General features: G+C 40.1%; 1 protein-coding gene across 11 annotated transcripts in view; it reads left to right on the plus strand.

The window, feature by feature from the left end:
• Nucleotides 1-12011: 12011 nt before the first annotated feature.
• The window catches only part of LOC131474247 (muscleblind-like protein 2a), a 58122-nt gene continuing 50567 nt past the window's right edge, over nucleotides 12012-19566 (plus strand). For 3 of the 11 annotated variants that reach the window (XM_058652018.1, XM_058652056.1, XM_058652089.1), the window contains exon 1: nucleotides 12013-12407. The gene's annotated coding sequence lies outside the window, so the exon portion shown is untranslated. Of the gene's footprint in view, nucleotides 12408-19566 lie in introns of all 11 variants that reach the window. The other 8 variants (XM_058652049.1, XM_058652032.1, XM_058652093.1 and 5 more) reach the window with 6 other exon arrangements.

Here is a 19566-nt window from a genome sequence, read left to right on the forward strand (position 1 = left end):
TCTTATTTTGTCAATTCGGCATTTGAAATTCTTTGTTCAGATTCACCTCAGTGACACAAAGTGACCACACGAGGCAGCAGAGGACCAGCAGCTCCTGTGTCGCCGCCAGCTAAAATCGCTGATTTTCTCAATGGGGTTTGGTGTGGGAGAGTGAGCAGACTAAAGTATAATTTTAAAGGTTTTATTTCTGTATAAACTGTGAGAGACGCTGCTTTTTTCTTTAGATGCATATATAAAGTAATCATGGATATAATGTCAGTGTTTTCACCTCAGGTTGACTTTTAAACAGCTGATGCAGGAAGTATTAATTCAGCGAAACCTTTTCCCCTAAAGCTGTGGTTAACTTTCTCTCAAGTGAACTTGTTCCAGAACAACATTTCTTAGCTTCAGATGCGACGCACGAGCCAAACGCAACAGCCCCTGAAAAATGAAAATACTGTGGTTTTTTCTCTGCTCCCACGGCCCGACGTCAGCTGTGCCAACAGAACCCAGAGAAATAAATAAATCACCATCTGCACCAGGGAAGCGAACACGGATGTGCCTCTCTGCTGAGCACATGTGTTTCTCTGTCTGAAATAACATCACGTTTCATCCCTGATACCCCGAGCCCACACCTTCCTTTAAACCACCAGGAGGATAAACCACAACAAAAGGCCCCGCTTTTCCGCCGAGTCCCACTTCTTCACCCGCGGGGGTTTTGTTTTTGCAGCAGACAATGGATGGAAAACATCGTGGCCTTCGCGTTTGATGTGGACTCCTTTTCTTCTTTGTCCCCATCGCGGCTCTCAGGTGCACGAGAATAAAAAGAACAAGGACACGCAGACACTTACGTACACAAAGAGCTCATAAACGCTGAGAACCACGCTGATGTTTTATTTACAGATCATATTAATGCCACAGACCGTGACCTTTTACCCTGACTGGCACCTTTAAAAGCTGCTTTATCATATTTATCATATTTATCATAGTCGTCTAAACTGTTTGTTACTCGTTACTACCAAAGAAAATCCTTCTCCTCACGTTAGTTTGTGGTTGACATTTGGTTCCCAGAACGTTCCCCTGACGTTACTTTGTCACAACCTTCATAGAACCTTTGTAGAACGTTATCTTTTGGTTCCTAGAACGTTCTTCTAAAGTTACTTTTTCACAACCTTCATAGAACCTTTGTAGAACGTTCTCTTTAGGTTCCCACAATGTTCCTCTAAAGTTCCTTTGTCACAACCTTCATAGAACCTTTGTAGAACGTTATCTTTTGGTTCCTAGAACGTTCTTCTAAAGTTACTTTTTCACAACCTTCATAGAACCTTTGTAGAACGTTCTCTTTAGGTTCCCACAATGTTCCTCTAAAGTTCCTTTGTCACAACCTTCATAGAACCTTTGTAGAACATTATCTTAAGGTTGTGGGTTCAATTCCTGCCTCTGCTAGTCTGCATTTGTCCTTGAGCAAGACACGTAACCCCATGTTCAAGCAGCTCAAGACTAGAAAAGCTTCTTCTTCTGATTTTATTTGGTAGTTTACTAGTGAAGAGAAAGTTGCTACAGACGTGTGAATGTTGTACTTAAGTACACACACACACACACACGCACGCTTGTTTTATTTACGGATCATATTTATCCCACAGACCGTGACCTTTAATCCTGACTGGCAGATTTGAAAGTGGATGTGCTGGAGCTGCTTTATCATTCAAAGAGCACGACGCGACGCGGCGATCAACCTGAATAAATAAATCCTCGTCTTATCTCGCCACGTAAAACCTGGCTAAGTGTTCCCACTGGGCGTGGATGGAGGAAGCCGTCAGCGCCTCTATTTTGGTTATTTGCCTTTTTGCCTCATACGACGAGACTGAATCCTGTTTTTCTCACAAACCTGTCCTCCTCCTCGTTCAATCCCCACGACAGTCGTTTCCCTCCAGTGTGTGTGACACATTTCTGTGTGTGTGTGTGTGTGTGTGTGTGTTCCCGCCTCATCATCCATACATGATCCCTCTTTCCTGCTTATCTGCGGCGCCGGGGCCGACATCTTTCAGCAGTTGATGAATCCGCCACGTTGCAGAAATTTCCACATTACAGGATTTTCCACGTTGTCAGACTTGAAGCCTGTTTTTGTGATGATATGTGCGCCATTACTCACTAACTCCACACACACACACACACGTATCACACCTGTGTGTGGCATTTTTGTGGCTGTTTTTTGACACCTGTGGCTGCTGCGGTTTATCTGCCACAGTTCAGGTCTTTAACAAAAGGCTTACCTACTCTATGATATCTTAGAAATATGTTCTCTGCCTTATTTTGGTGTTAAACAACCTTTACTAAGACGAAAATGAAGTTTGTAAACCCCTCACTCTGCCACACCAAACCCCATAGAGAAAATCAGCGATTTTAGCGCACATGGACACAGGAGCTGCTGGTCGACTGCTGCCTCGTGTGGTCATTTTGTGTCACTGTGGTAAATTTAAACAAAGGACTTTAAATGCCGAATTATCAATATAACATAATTAAACTTACTGATGGAGGCAGCAGTGGATCAACAACTCCTGTGAGCTGTGACGTTAAAATCGCTGATTTTCTCTATGGAATTTGGTGTGGGAGAGCGAGCACTTCGCAAAACTTTAGTTTACAGCTTAAAAAGTCCGTGTGACAACGAGGAAAAAGCAGCTCACGTGTTTTTTACGACATCACAGACTTAAAGCGCGCGTACAGATTTTTAATTGCATGTGTTAATTTATTCAAATTCAGATGATTTATATTGTTTTTATGCAGCACGGCGTCTTAGATTTTACACCATTTAACGAGTAACACAACAGCAATAATCTGCAAGTGTGACATAAAATTAATGCACAATGGTAAACGAGTTCATTTTGAATTAAAAACCTAATGTCTCACTAAACTAGACCACTGTTGTGATTCACAGTCTAAACAGGGTGAGAGCAGTCAGTCAGGATTAATAGCCTTTGATAACGTATGTGTGTGTGTGTGTGTGTGTCCATAAAGTCTGCTGTACACGTTTTCCATTCATCAAAAAGAACAAAAGAAGAGAAACCTGCTCACTGGGGGAAGTGAGTTTTTTCAGCTTGGTCACAGAGCAACACTGCCCCCTGCTGCCAGCACTCAATACAGGAGTCACAAAATAACACATTTGAACTTACTGATGGCGGCATCACATGGCTCTTTAAGAATATTCAACAAAACACAGATGAAATATTTCACTGATATGAAGAGATTCATAAAAAAAAAAACTGGTCATGAACTAGATAAAACTGGTCCAAACAAGATAAAACTGGTCAGAAACTAGACACAACTGGTATAAAACTAGATACAATTGGTCCGAAACTAGATAAAATTTATCAAAACTAGATAAAACTGGTCAGAAACTAGACACAACTGGTATAAAACGAGATACAACTGGTCCAAAACTAGATAAAAAGTGGTCAAAACTAGATAAAACTGGTCAGAAACTAGATTCAACTGGTCAAAACTAGATAAACTGGTCAGAAACTAGACACAACTGGTATAAAACTAGATACAACTGATCCGAAACTAGATAAAATTTATCAAAACTAGATAAAAGTGGTCAAAACTAGATAAAACTGGTCAGAAACTAGATAAAACTGGTCAAAAATGGGATAAAACTGGTCAGAAACTGTTACATTATTTGCATTATTTACTATTTGTTTTCAAAAGCATTATTTATTTAATTTTATCTATATCGATTTGCTAAACTCACCTAAGTCCCCAAGTGTCGACTCTGTCCTGTTTCCTTTGCCTTGTGTTTGTAAATGTAGTGAGAATAAGGTAGGAGGCTGCCCTCGTGTCGTGTATTCGTCTCCCTCTGTTGTGCTGCCCTCCAGTGGTGCTTCTGTGGAAGGACTCACTGTGAGGATTAAGGCGGGCTCACGATGGCGTGTGCCTTTTGTTAGCGTCTCTTTTGTTTACATGTTCCTCCTCGTGCCACATTGACTTCAAATCTAAGAGGCTTAACGTCTCATCTCCTTCTTTTGTGTTCACTGCTGTGCGTTCCCTCTGGGGCACTGAAAGCAGGATACAGTATATTCTGAGTTGCATGATGATAAATTGTGTTTTTGTTTGAATCCAGTTTTCTTTGTAATCACTCTCCCACACCAAAGTCCATAGAGAAAATCAGTGATTTAAGCTCATGGAGACACAGGAGCTGCTGGTCTACTGCTGCCCCTTGTGGTCATTCTGTGTCACTGCAGTAAATCCAAACTTAGATTTTCAAACACCGAAGTCACAAAATAAGACATTTGAATGTAGCGATGGAGGCAGCAGTGGATCAACAAGTCCTGTGTGCTGTGATTTTCTCTTTGGGGTTTGGTGTGGGAGAGTGAGTGAAGTTTGCAAAGTGACACAAACTGCAGTTTCCAGTCGAAAACGCTTTTAAAACAGTGAGATAAAGTTAAGATGATGTTCTAAAGACAGCATAGACTTTTTGGATGCAGATACAAATGATGAGTTTGGGATTGTGATGTGTCGAGAGGGCGTGGGCATGTAAATACACCAGGAGATGGCGCCAAACCTGGCACAAGTCACTCATAAACAATAGAATAAACATGAATATTTACACGAAAATTAAATGTAGTTAAATGCACAAATTTGGATCATGTCAGGAGCTTTAAAACTGAACATAACACTGGGTTTCCAGCCAAATACCAGCAATGGACACTAGATGGTGCAATCAACCCATTATTGGAGTTCCTCCTAATGTAACAGCTGTCAGTTTTTGCACTGAAATAAAAATATTGGGGTATTTTTAATATCTATCTAAAAAAGAGTTGCTTTTATTTGTACAAAGTACCAATTTAACTTAAACTAACTGGATTAAAAATAATCTCAGTATTGATTTGATTGAGTTTGGACAGTGCGTTTAATCTCAGAGGTCAGGGCTTGTGTGTCACCGCCCTCGCCTCCTCGTCCACCCACACGCTCATCTGTAAATACATTTCCACTGCGAATCACACGCCAAATAAATCACCATGGCAACGTGTGATGGTTACAGTAATGTGATCAGTGCAGAGCAAGAAGAAGAAGGAGGAGGAAGACGCTCTGAGCAATGATGATGATGATGATGACGAGGCTCGCATGGCTGATTAGAAATCAATTATACGTGTGTGTGTGACATAAACACTGACCTTGTCAGGACCTGTAGTCCGAGACCAAAAACCTGGTCCTGATGAGGCAGGAACTCATTTCTGAGGGATTAAAGAGAAGAAACAGGGGTTATTTATTCATTTACTTACTTATTTTTAAGTTCTTTATAGATTTTAATCCATTTCCTTTTACTAATTTTAGCTCTTTTACCACTTATACTTTGTTATGGATTGTAATTTTTAAGTTTACACCTTTAAGATAAGATAAGATACTGTAAGTCCTTTTTTAGTAAAGTGGGTAAAAGACAGTAAAGATAAAGGTAATAAATAATAAACACACGTTTCCACATAATATGTTAAAGTACAATATAGTAAAATATTAACAATAATACTATAAAAAGTAAAGTTAGTTAAAGATAGAATTACATTGTTTTAAATCTGCCCAGTTCAAGGGCAAAAGGAAGGATTCCTGTTCTTAGAGCTCAGTGATTTCTTCATTAAATAACTTTAACGTAAGATTCAACACAATAAATAAGCTTAATTTTAACATATATATGTACATTTCTTCAGGAAACTTTCTTTAAAACAACAACTTTTTCAAGTAAAATCAAATAAAGCAACATAAAACAGTAATATTGTGCGGCATATAATAGTTTTGTTATTTGTTACTCAGATGCAACATTAGCCATAAAAAGGAGTGGAGTGTGAAAGTGTGGTAAATGAGTCACATTTTTACAAATATCCTTGGGTAGTCAGGGACAGCCGGGTTGTTTTTGTTTGTTTGTTTGTTTGTTTGTTTGTTTGTTTTTAGGAGGTCAGCATCTCTGTGCTAATGGAGGAGGTTCGCCTGCTGCAAGGCTGCTGCAGCAGAGGCATCAATATTTCAAACTGATGAATATCCTTGAGACAGGTTATTATTATCTCTGATGTACACACACAAGCATGCAAAACAATGTCCATCACGTCGCCACAGGCTATACTTAAACTCTCATTCTTGTTTCTCGTTCAAAATACAGAATACTTAAGTCATTAAAGGCTTAAATCATTAAGTCTAAATATGTTTTGACTGAATTCACTCAACAGGAAAATGAAGTTTGTGCCACTTTCTAAACCGCTCACTCTCCCACACCAAACCCCATAGAGAAAATCAGTGATTTTAACATCACAGCAACACAACAGCACACAGGAGTTGTTGAGCGACTGCTGCCTCCATCGGTAAGTTGAATAGTGTTAATTTGATAATTCGGCATTTAAAATCCTTCGTTCAGATTTACCTCAGTGACACAAAGTGACCACACGAGGCAGCAGTAGACCAGCAGCTCCTGTGTCCCCATGAGTTAAAATCACTGATTTTCTCTATGGGGTTTGGTGTGCATTTACAAACTTCACTTTCCAGTCTAACAGTGAGATAAAGCAACAAATATATTCTGCAGATGTGCGGCAGCCTTTGGTCAAGTGGCTGAAATCAGTCTGTCCTTGTGTCCCCGTCGACAGCCGTGTGTTGAGAGAGAGCGAGTGTCCGAGAAGACCTCAGAAACACTGAACTCTATGCATTTAATCACTACCCCTCTGCCTCTGTGTGGGTGTGCGGCTTCCCTGTGATCCTTAATGCATTATTGAATATTTCAGAGCAGTCTGGATCCTTTGGACTAAGTGAATGCCAGGCTGGGATCACAGGCCGGGTCCGGCCGTGATGAAGGGCGGCTCAGCCATTACGGAGTCTGAGCCGAGGCCTGCTGGCCTCGCGTGAACCTGCAGCCTCATGAATAATAAAAATTCCTTTACTGTATTTGGAGGCACTTTGGGCCGTGGTGAGGGAAAGCACATTGATTTCTGGGGCCGTGCAGTTTCAGGGAACGTGTCGGTTCCATTTTAGCGGCGAGTAATGGCTCCACGAGAGATTTATTTCAATCCTTCCCTGATGGAGAGCCGAACAGACGGGGTCTCCTCTTTGTTGCTGCTGGCAACCTTGACAAGACAACAGCTGCGTTGTCATGGTAATGTGTAATGTCTTCTGACGTATCCAAGATTTTCATTTCTCTCTCTCTCTCTTTTTATTTTCTTTACTGAAACCATCATTAGCTAAAATTATATATTATGATAGATATGATTATAGTATTTTATAAGTAAAAACAACTAATCAATTAATTGAGAAAATAAAGAAGGGACGTATTGTTTATCAAAATAAAGGCAATTAAATAACAACAATACAAGTTTTATATCTTTTTATCTTGAAATCTGAACCGCTCACTCTCCCAGGCCAAACTCCATTGAAAAAAACAGCAATTTTAGCTCATGGGGACACAGGGGCAGCTGGTCTACTGTTGCCCCGTGTGGTCACTTTGTGTCACTGAGGTAAATCCCAACAAAGCCATTTAAACACCGAATTTACCAAATTATACATTTAAACTTACTCATGGAGGCAGCAGTCGATCAACAACGCCTGTGAGCTGTGGTGTAAAATTGTTCATTTTCTCAATGGAGTTTGGTGCAGGGGAGTGAGCAACACAAACTTTTCTAGAATTGAAAAAATTGATTTGCTAAAGTTGACATATGTCATCAACAATGTCGTATTAATGATCCCTCACATTTAATTTAATAAAAATCTTAATGTAATAAACAAGAGATAATAGGAAATACATGTAAATCTTAGGACATGACACCACACAAGATAGAAACATCTTTTAGCCACTTTTCAATAAACTCACTTTATAAAATCTACTCATGCTCAAATCTACGATATCTTAGGAATATTTTCAACACTTTATCTCAAACTTACACTGACTTTTCTTGCTGGAAACGGACATTTTTTAACAGCTAACTGTCCTGCACCAGACTCCATAGAGAAACTGTGTGTTTTTAGCTCCAGGCGATACAGCAGCTGCTGGTGTACCACTGCCTCGTGTGGTCACTTTGTGTCACTGAGGTAAATCATCGCAAAGAATTTCACACGCCGCAGTCACAGAGGAAGACATTTTAACTCAGTAATGGAGGCAGCAGTGAGATCAACAATGTAAAATCTGTGATTTTCTCCATGGAGTTTGGTGTGGGAGTGAAAAACCTGAAATAACACGTAAACACGCAGGTGAAGAGGCAGAAAATGTCTGCTAATGAAGCCAGGAATTCAATTCACTTTAAAATACTAATACTATTCCCTCTTACGGGTGGATATAAATATTTATTAATGTGATTTTTTTTATCTGTCCATATGTGATGCAAGTCAGCGAGAGGGGGGAAAAAAAACGTTGTTTTCAAGATGTAAGTGATTATGAAAAAATGCTCACACGGGTCAAGCTCATCCCTGAAGGCCGAACATATTGATCCCAATGCAGAGGAGGTATTTGTAAAAGCACTGCTGCCGGCGTGCTTCTCGAAAAAACTCCCACACACTTGCAAACAAAAGTGTAAAGCACGCCCTGGGCTAGAAAAACACACAAAATACCCAAACCAGGATCAGTTTAATGAGATATTTTATGTTTAGCAGCTGATACACTGACTTATTTTCATCCGCGACAGATTTCACTCCTAATACGGCAGATTTTTAACCAGAGAAATCTATTTTTAAGACATTTCTGTGGTTTCTTTGGTTACGAGAGGACATATGTGATTTTAAAAATACGCAGAAAATTGAAGTGAAGCAGACGCCTGCCCGTGTGCTGTGTGTGTTCGCCTGTACATTTCCTTGCTGTAGCAGTCTGTAGAGTGGACCTTGAGATCAGGTGAGGAGGCGTGAGGCAGGGAAACAGCCGCAGTTTCTGTCAAACTCACAGTGAAGCCATGAGAGTTTGACAGAAAACAGCAGCAACATCACACACACACACACTTATCTAACCCGGCAGCGTCATGTCTTTGTTTACAACTGGATTAACTGGATTATTTCGTGTTGAATTGTATTTATTTTTGTCTGTACAGCTGTGGAATGTGTTCTTATAATCTATGTTTTCTTTTATATTATGTCTTTTATTTTAATCTTTTGTCAGTTTTAATTGTATATAGATTGTCATGTGTCTCATACTGTGTTGATACACTTGTTTCTTTTCTACCCATCTACACACCTACCTTTCTGTCCTCCATATTTCCTTTCCTACCTTTGATCCTTCCTTCCTACATTAGTATACGTACTACTTTCCTTCCTTCCTTTTTTCCTATACTCTACCTATTCTTCCTTTACACACATACCAACCTTTCCTCCTTCCTTCCCTCCTACCTATTCCCTCATACTTACTGTTCTGCCTATATTCCTTCCTGCCCATACGTAACTACCTACTTTCCTTCCTTCCTTCTTTCCTACCCACTTACAGTACATACATACCCTTTCTTCCCCCATTTCTAATTCCTTCCTAGATATGCCTACCTGCCTTCTTTCCTTAATTATTTTCTAACTACCTTCCTTACTCTCTTCCTTCCCTCCTACTTACCTACCTACACACTTATCCACCACTCTTCCTCCCTTCCTACATATATACCTACTTTCCTAGCATCTTTCCTTCCTATCTGTACCTACCTACCTACCTTCCCACCTTCCCAGCTACCTTCTTTCCTTTATTTTCTACCTAGCAATACGTCTACCTACAAACCTGCCTTCCTTCCCTCCTTCCTATCTCCCTTCCTTCCTACCCATACATACCTACCTAACTACCTACCTGACTTCCTACGCACGTATCCACCTCTCTTCCTCCCTCCCTCCCTTCCTATCTACCCTTCCTTCCTTCCCTCGTACCCACCTTCCTACCACACACACACAACCACACAGCTCTCACATCAAGAATCATGAAATCAGAATTTACCTGATTATAAAAGCTTTTAAGCCAAATGCTCAACGTAGCATCCATGTTTCCATGGAAAGAGCTTAGAGCCGTGTGTGTGTGTGTGTGTGTATTATGCTACATTTGGGGACAAATTTCAGATTAAATCCCAGTTAATTGTGCACAGGTAATGAAGAAGGTCAGAAGGTCAAATTAGGCCTAGAGCAGTGATGATGCAATATAATTAGATATAGGATAGATTTCCAGGAAATGTCCCTAAAAGTCACCTGTGTCCAAGTGTGTGTGTGTGTGATGTCAGATTAATGGACTGTGAGGAGATCACCTGCGTATTTGACTCCCACTACGACTCTGATGAGCATTTTATGAGTCACAAGACCTGAGGGATGATGGATTGAGGATAATCATGAAACAAAGTGACTCACAGAAGCGCACACGGGGCACCGCACTGGCAGAGTTTATTCAAAATGCTGAGAGGATCCATTTTGAGGTGGACTCATTTGTCCACTGACAAAACAGCGAGTTATGCATCATCATAAATCAACTGCTGGGGCCATTTTCCTCATATTGCTTCATCCATTCCACCTGGATCCATTTCAGCAAAAAGGAAAATACGATGTAATCTATATTGTATCACATGTGAGGAAACGGCGACTGGGTGAAAATGTTTAAAGGGATAGTTCAGGGTTTGTTTTTTGAACAATGACTTTGTTTTTATGTGGGAGCCAAGTACTGAAAACATGGCTGCCAAAAACACACTAAATATAAGGAATCACAAGACATCTAAGTATATTTCTGTAACTTTTTCTCGCAATTAAACAACCTTTTCGAGCTAAAAACAGAGGCTACAGTGCATAAACAACCGTGGTTTTCTCTATGGGCTTTGGTGCAGAGGAGTAAAAGCAGTTTAAAACAGTGGTTAAAATGGGATTTTTCTCAGGCTGGTTCTCAGACATCGATGTCACTGGTCACATCATCACAAACTGGGGTGTCTTCAGTCCCTGAAGCAGTCCACTGCAGCAGGCCTCGGCCCTGACAGAGCAGGACCTGTGATGGCTACGCTCTTTGTCCGCACGCACTCAATAAGCAGCAGCACATGGCGTGGGCAGCAGTCGCCGGGGCTAAATTTGTGCCTCTCTGCTCATTCCGAGAATATTTGTGACTCGCTCCTTGTTGACTTGCCGCGCTCCTTTTGCTGACAACGGGTCCCTGTGTGTCACAGGCTGCTTAATCCGACCAGCTGTATGCAATTATTAGGCTGCAAGATGCTGGAGATGTGCGTTCTCCTACGTCAGGCATCAGGAGGTGACAATGTGCTAATTTGCAGGGTATGATTACATGAGATAAAATCTTGTGTATATATTTGTCACTTTATCTCGATGTTAGACGTCCTTTTTTGACTTGAAACTACAGTTTTTAAGCTGCTAACTCCCCCACACACCAAAGTCCATAGATAAAATCAATGTTTTTAGCTCACAGGAAAACAGGAGCTACTGGTCTACTGCTGCCTCATTTGGTCAGTTTGTGGCACTGAGGTGAATCCAAACTGAGGATTTAAAACCCTGAAGTCACAGAATAACACCTTTAAACTTAGTGATGGAGACAACAGTAGAACAACAACTCTTGTGTCCCATGATGTAAAATTGTGGCTTTTCTCTATGGGGTTTGGTGCAGGAAAGTGAGTGTTTTAAAGCGTGACACAACTATATCTTTTTAGCCAAATAAATCGATATAAATACGTCTGAATTACAAAGATGATCAAGTTTAAATATTTTTAAGGCTTCTATAGACACATCAGATAAGATTAGAGCTTCAGAATAAAGAGTAAATGTGCTGTTTTTGGATGTTTTCATCACGTCGATGGCAGCAGACGACTTTGACAGACAGACAGACAAGCACTGGTTCATAAATCAGTGGCCACATCTTCTTCCCGAGGGAGATTCACTGTTGTTTCCTTGGCAACGAGAACACCCCCCCTCCTCTCCCTTCATCCTTGGTTCCTCTGGACTGTACCACAATCAGTGCAGGGTGGTAACTGTGTTGTTTACCGAGTAAAAGTCGATTTCCTTTGATTTCGCAGCGCCACATTTAGCGTAACCTCTTAACTAACTAGCTTGTGTATGTTTATAGTGCAGTTTATAATCGCTAAAAGTGCTGCTAATACGTGGTTTATGAACATTTAATGCTCAGCGGTGACCCCGCGGCGAAGCGAATTCAACATTCCTCCGAACTGTCAAAATCGCTTGTTGCTTCCGAGCGTTGTCTGTAAAGTAGTTAGCGAGCTAGTGAGCGATAGCACACGACAGAATATCGCTGCCTTCCACTCACACAAACACGAGGACACGGACACCAGTGGGGAAAACAAAAGTTTGCTAGCGGGAGAGAGAAAAGGAAAAGGGAGAGGAATATCTTCACCGTGTCAGTTGTTGTTTTTTTTAGCTGACGTCCTCCGCTCCTCCAGGCCGTGGCTTCCACTTCCCCAACCGAAATAGCGCCCTCGAGAAGCGGCAGCTGGATGTGACAGCTCCGTCATCAGGTAAGCTGCAGGTAGTTAGCTTAGCAGCTACCTAGCACCCCCCCCCCCCCCCTTTTTTTTTTGTTGTCACTGCAGTTGTGCTGTGTTTATTAAATCACACTTGTTGTTACGGTGTTATTCGGCTACTATACTCTACTATACGACATTACTACTAATGATAATGTTGTTGTTGTTGTTGTTGTTGTTGTTGTAGCACTGCCCGCTGGTGGTTGTTCGCTATGCTAGCGCCATAATCACTGCATTGACTGCAAAGGAAACAAGTGAAATGTGATGCTGAAAGGCAAAGATTAAATCAGTATGCGTTAACATGCACGCTGCACTGTTCACTGTACCGCTTCCACGGCCGTTTCTAGCTTTGTGGGGGCCCTATGCAAGATGCTGTCTGCCCCCCCCCCCCCCCCCAACTTTGACCAGGTGATAATGTGAAGATTCCCTGTAGCCTAAACCTAAACCTATTTGACCCTAAAATAAAGATAATATCATGTATAAAGTTTTTATATATGTGTATATACAGTATATTTAAAGAACTACAGTTTGTCTAATTTATGAAATTTAAGAACTACAAAAAGAAAACCTGCTGTTTACACCTAACCTCTTATAAAGTGTAGAAAAATCAAACAATTTTATGTAGTTTATGCTTGAGAAAACCTACCTGGTACAAAAGTACATGGATCTAAACATGGACGTTGTGGTACTTCTTCATGTACACACTGTACTTCACTTAAGTGTCAGGGATTGGCTTTCGGGGAGGTTTGTCAATATCGCATTTGACATAGACATTAGATTTGATGCACTTTTATTTATGCCTTCACCTCTACTAAAAAGTATTTTCTTCAAAGCTACAGGTTGCAGACCCCTGATCTTAGCCATGCAGGAGGAGAAAACAAAACAAAAAAACTATTCTGCCTCTCTTCCACCTCTGGAGTTGGATAATATTTACATAATAATAATATATACAGGTGCATGACACCAACAGTTATAGGAAAATCTTATTCAAAAGTTTCATACAATGAATGTACCGTTTTATATCTATTTTGAACTTGAGCTGTGTTTATTATTATATTTATGTATATACACATGTATAAATAATAATAATAAATAATTATAAAACCGAACCAAAGCTGATTTTGCTGGACTTTGGACATTCCGGCTTTAGATGATCCACAAAGATGCCGCAGTCTATAACACTTCACCAGCAAAACAGGCTAAAGTCGTCATGATAACCTCTCACATTTAAACTAACCACCTCAGGCAAGTTAAACTGATTAAAAAAATGACGATACAAGGAGAACAACAGTCCTCTATACGTCAATAAATAAACCAGACATTGAGTGTTTTAAAGAAAAATGTTCACTTTAACTTTCCTTACAGCAAATAAGTAAAGTGGGCCAAGCCCAAGACCAACAGAGTAAAAACCACAATTTTCCTGGTCCTGTGGACCCTCTAACCCTGCGTGTTTCAGATGTTTTCTGTGCTCTGACACACCTGATTCAAATCAAAGGGTCGTTATCAGGCGTTTGCAGAGCTTGTTGACGAGCTGACGATTTGAATCAGGTGTGTTTGAGCAGGGGAACTTCTTAAAAACACATGCAGGACAGTGGGTCTAACCTCACAGCAAGGACTGAGAAACCACTGCACTTTAGACTGTAACAACATCACGGAGAAGCAGCAGCAGCATTTTCACTGAATCATGTTGTTTATTACTTATTTACGAGGCTCAATATCTGTTGCACAGTTGGAGATTTATGTCTGGTTATAACTCAGTGGTAATGCATCAACACAAATGTGTTGTTAACGGATTTAAAAGACGGAAAACTACTGTGTCGTATTGGTAGATGCTCAGAGTTGTGATGTAGGTGTATGGACAAAAAAAGAGGGGCATAAATCCTCCATCATTATACACAAAGATGCTTCTTCCTGAAATATTAATTAAAGAACACTTTTTGTTTTAACTAATTATTAAAAATCTAACTTTGTCATACAGTTTTTGTATTAAAAACTAAGATTTAAAAGCATTTGTCATGTTGTTTCTGGTAACAAATGAATGCTGTTAGGGAATAATAAATAAATATTTGAACTTTATTGGAATTGGAGCCGAGAAGCAGTCTCATCGACTGCAGTAAAGCACACCAGGGAAAAGGTTATTAGGTTTTCACCAGACGAGCCGCGAGGTCATTTGTTCTTCTTTTAATGCGAATTGACATTTCGGAGCAGGAAGTCGGGCAGCAGGCACGACCAAGCAAGAAATGAGCCGTCATTATTACACTGTTAAGTAGGGCCGCGCAAATTAACCGCAAAATAATCTAAAGTGCATTGTGCCCAAGTGCAATATTGGAATCAAAGAGACACTGCAATTATTTGATTGAATGGATAAAACAGCGTAATAATGAAGTATTGATTCCACCAGCCCCCAAAAATCATGCACTTGTCTTTATAATTTTCTCTTGTTGTTTTCGATTTTCTCACTTTTCCTTCCTTTTATTTTCTTTCGATTTTCCCTCGTGGGATTAAAGTGCAACAAATACAAGCCTTGAAACAAGATGGCTGACCCTGCCGTTGTAAATAACTGCAGAAAATCTAAACCTTTTCAACAAGTTTTCTACTGGCTTCAAATAATCCTGAGATCTTATCTCAAATACGGAAGCCCAAGATTAGCGTCAGTGGAGGGAGTAAAAGAGAAAATAGATTTTCATTCAAAACAAATGCTCCTAGACTCCCAGCCCTCATTATACCTGGTTGATTTTGGTCCTTTTTTTAATCCTTACTTTTGTGTTAAAAGTCTGAGTTTAGTCGGACTAAAACAATAATTCAGTTTTCTTAATTTCACAAAAAACACATAAGTCTGACTGAAATCAAGCTAGTCTTAGTCAGACTAAGACAATAATTCAGTTTTCTTAATGTCACTTTAACACTTAAGTCCGACTAAAATCGTGCTAGTCTTAGTCGGACTAAGACAGTAATTCAGTTTTCTTAATCTCACGTAAACACATTAGTCCGACTCAAGTTGAGCTAGTCTTAGTCGGACTAAGACAATAATTCTGTTTTTTTTTTTTAATGTCATGTAAACACATTAGTCCAACCAGCTAATAGAGAGATACAGGGCCACCTACGGAGGCGGAGCCAGACATATACGACCGATGAATCCAATTGTTTCTCTTAGTCGGACTATGGCCTGTTTTCTGTTTACAGTTATCATGTGGACGTTAGTGCGCGTGTGACAAACTTATCCAAACGAGTTCAAAGCATAAGGAAGCACAACTCTCTCTCTCTCTCTCTCTCTCTCTCTCTCTCTCTCTCTGCCCCTCTCTCTGTCCCTCTCTCTCTCTCTCTCCCCTCGTGATATTTGATTATAGCTAATAATAGACAAAACACAGTTGCCTTTTCATTGATCTGTCTTCAGTGCCCTACTTATTAGCCCTACTTCCCTCTGTGTGTGTCTCTCTCTCTAGTGGAACTGTCCATGTGTAAAGAAAGCATGCATTCAGTGACGGCTGGACAGTTTTTAACCTGTCAGTCTGCTCTTATTTGTTTTTATTTAAAAAATGCTTTGGACCATAGTATGTGTGCGCTTGTGTGTGTGTGTGTGTGTGTGTGAGTGAGCCAAGCTGTTTGGGGTCAAACAGGACAGGGATAACAAGTGGGGAGGGGACACACGACCACCACCACCACCACGGCAGGGGAGGAAGTGGCTCAGCGTGTTTTCCAGACCCCTTTTTTTGTTTGTTTTGTTTGTTTTCCTGTGTGAGGTAGATTCAGGAGGAGGGGGTGGACTCTTATCTGTGGTCTGACGCTGGAAATTAGCTCCGAGCCGGGGCTTGTGCGGGCAGTTATTGACAGTTCCTCAGTAATGTGGCGATTGAGGAGGCGGTCGCAGCCAAATGAAAGATTGATAAGCTTCATTCATTAGCCATAATGGAGCTGAGTACTTCATTTATTTATTTATTTATTTATATATATATTTGGTTGTTGGGATTGGACGTAAAGGGTATTTTTGGAACTGTGCCAGTCATTTTTGCCTTTATAGTGAGTCGTTCCTCCTCCTCTTGTCTTTTGGATATCTTCATATCGTGATTTGATGATCATCATATTTATTTATACTGAATACATTTGTAAAACATCGGAGTTTAAATTTAAGCTTAATTATTTGTGTTATATCAGAATTTTACTGTTTTTATACTCACTTTTTATTGTTTCTAACACACGTACGTATCCATACGAGAGGTAATAAGTGTATTTTAAGGTAATACAGATCATTAACCGTAGATATTTTTTTATTTTAGAGTGTATTTACAGTGTATTGTCACTCTGCATGAGTTTAATTTAGAATTAAAACAAGCCTTCAGCTTTTTAAATGTGAATATTTTCTGGTTTATTTGCTCCGTATAACAAAGAATTCATGAAAACTGAAAAATGATGGTTTATGTTGACAAAACAACATCATTTTGACATTTTTATGGACCCAACAAGTACTCGATTAATCACAAAAATAGCCGTTAGTTGCAGTGATTTTAGAGATATTGGCCCCCTAAACCCACAGCGTTTGTCTGTGTTATTTCCCTACAGGTGCACTGACGCTTAAGATGACATCAGTATCATTTGCTGAGGTTTTTCTTTTTTAAATTTACTTTTCACGCTCGTGACTTTAACCCCCCCCCCACACACACACACCACCACCACCGCCTCCATCTATAGGCAAAAACATGAGATAAATCCAATGCTGCGGGACGAATGAGACTGTAGCTAGTGAAGCATAAACAGACAGTAAACAGGTTTGTTTATCTCTGGACTGTAATTCATGTTTAGACTCGCGCTGATGTCAACGAAACGCCCAGGCTACTGCTGCTGCTGCTCGTGCTGCTGCTGCTGCTCGTTCTGCTGCTGCTGCTGCTGCGTCATTCACTGGCTTTTGTATGAGGCAGAGAAACAGAGAGCCGTCCGTGCCATTGACTGTGACTGGAAAAGCCATGAAGCCATGGATCTCTGACTCATCACTTATGTGATGCTGCACTTTCACGCCTCCATGTTAACGATGTCTTCAGCTGGGTTTGGCAGGGCGGGGACGGGCGTTTACAACACCCAACCACAACTAGTCATGAGACGAATGAAATGTGTGTCAAAATATCATTTTAGATCTGTACACGTCCCTTTGTCTCTCATAGATCTGCACAAATATCACACAATAATCATTTTAAAATGTGTTTCTCCAATTTAAATGAGAAATATACACGTTCAATTTCCATTATCAGGACAATTGTGAATAGAGAAAATCATTCATATTTAAAACGCTGACTGGCACTCCATCATACAGTCTTAGTGATTTATTTTGAAGTGCCACAAGGGGGAGCCTGCATCTTTGTCAGTCCGTCTGGCACCTCATTATTTATAATTATCTTGTTTTTCCAATTAAAACATCCTCGCTAACATGTTTATAACATTTAGTATTATTATTATTATTTTCTCATTTAATCAATTGGTTGTTTGGTCCATGAAATGTCAGAAAATGTCAATCAGCGTTTGTCAAACTGGGAAATGAAGATGTCCTCAAGTGTCTTGTTTTTGTCCACAAACCAAACGATTCAGTTTTATTTGGATTTCTTTGTTATTATGGAGCAAAGAAACCTGAGAGAATATTCACATTTAAGAAGTTATAATGACACTCAAACCAACTAATACATTTTCAAAATAGTTGTGGATTATTTATTGATCAACTAATAGTCGATTAGTTGTTGCAGCCCAGGCTCAAATAAGAACACATGTTGTATTACTTGAGAAGTTATGTAAATGTCTATATATTAAAGCATATTTTGTAGGAGGAGGAGGAGTGTCTGGAAGGTGGGGTGAATGAGTTTAGAGGATGGAGGCTGAGTGGAGGAGGAGGAGGACGAGGAGGTGCAGTGCTCCTGTTTCCTGGGGGGATGGTGCTAAATGTGATGATAGAACATAGAGACAAGGATGGGGTCGATCTTCATTACACGGCTGCAGCAGAGAGGGATTGGACTTGGTATCCCTTTTTTTCTCCCTGTGTCCGATACTGATATCACGACCTCGAGTATCAGTCTGATACAGTCATTTTTCACCGTGCTTTTTTAAACCTGTGTAAACACCACTTTTGTGCTGATGCATTCACCATTATTACTGCAGCCATTTCAAAGACGATATTCTGCTCCCATCAAGACCAAATAAACCAGGGCTGCATTTTTATTATCAAATAATCAATGATTTCTTTGGGCCGAAATTGTTGGTCATAGTTTCCTTGAACCTTGATTTAATGATGATCTTGGTTTCTCTGTTATATGGAGCAAAGAAATCAGAAAACATTCACTTTTAAGAAGCTGGAAAATCATGATTCAGCTGATTTTTATTTACATTTTATACAGTGTATAGTAAAACATGACCTATCTTTCCAATATTAAGTAAAACATTGACTCATCCTTATTGTCATTACTTTGCTGCATTTGAAATACTGACGCAACGTTACTGAGCTTGTTTTTTTAATCGAAAAACACTTTATGACATGATGAATTTGAATAAAGTCACAATTTCTCAAAGAAAACGGGAACTTAGGTAGTTTGTATATCATGAAAATTAAAGATTTAAAGGGAGCACAAAGAACAAGTGAGGGAGCGCAAAGAACAAGGGAGCAAAGAACAAGTGAGGGAGCGCAAAGAACAAGTGAGGGAGCGCAAAGAACAAGGGAGCAAAGAACAAGTAAGGGAGCGCACAAATAACAAGTGAAGGAGCAAAGAACAAGTGAGGGAGCGCAAAGAACAAGTGAGGGAGCACAAAGAACAAGTGAGGGAGCGCAAAGAACAAGTAAGGGAGCACAAAGAACAAGTGAGGGAGCAAAGAACAAGTGAGGGAGCAAAGAACAAGTGAGGGAGTGCAAAGAACAAGTTAGGGAGCGCAAAGAACAAGGGAGCAAAGAACAAGTAAGGGAGCACAAATAACAAGTGAGGGAGCGCAAAGAAGTGTATTTGCAAACTAGAAAATAAAATACTAAGAAATGTTTGAATAATCCATTCCTTTCAAGATATTTTTGAACCAAATAAGAGTTTGTTAGTTTTAAACTTGTAAACTGGGGAAACACCTGGTACAGTCAGCATTAGTGAGCGTGTTGTCATTGTCAGTGCAGTTTTTTTCGCCTCCTTCACTTGGGTGC

The sequence above is a fragment of the Solea solea genome, chromosome 2 (assembly GCF_958295425.1).
Source record: "Solea solea chromosome 2, fSolSol10.1, whole genome shotgun sequence".
Classification (NCBI taxonomy): Eukaryota; Metazoa; Chordata; class Actinopteri; order Pleuronectiformes; family Soleidae; genus Solea; species Solea solea.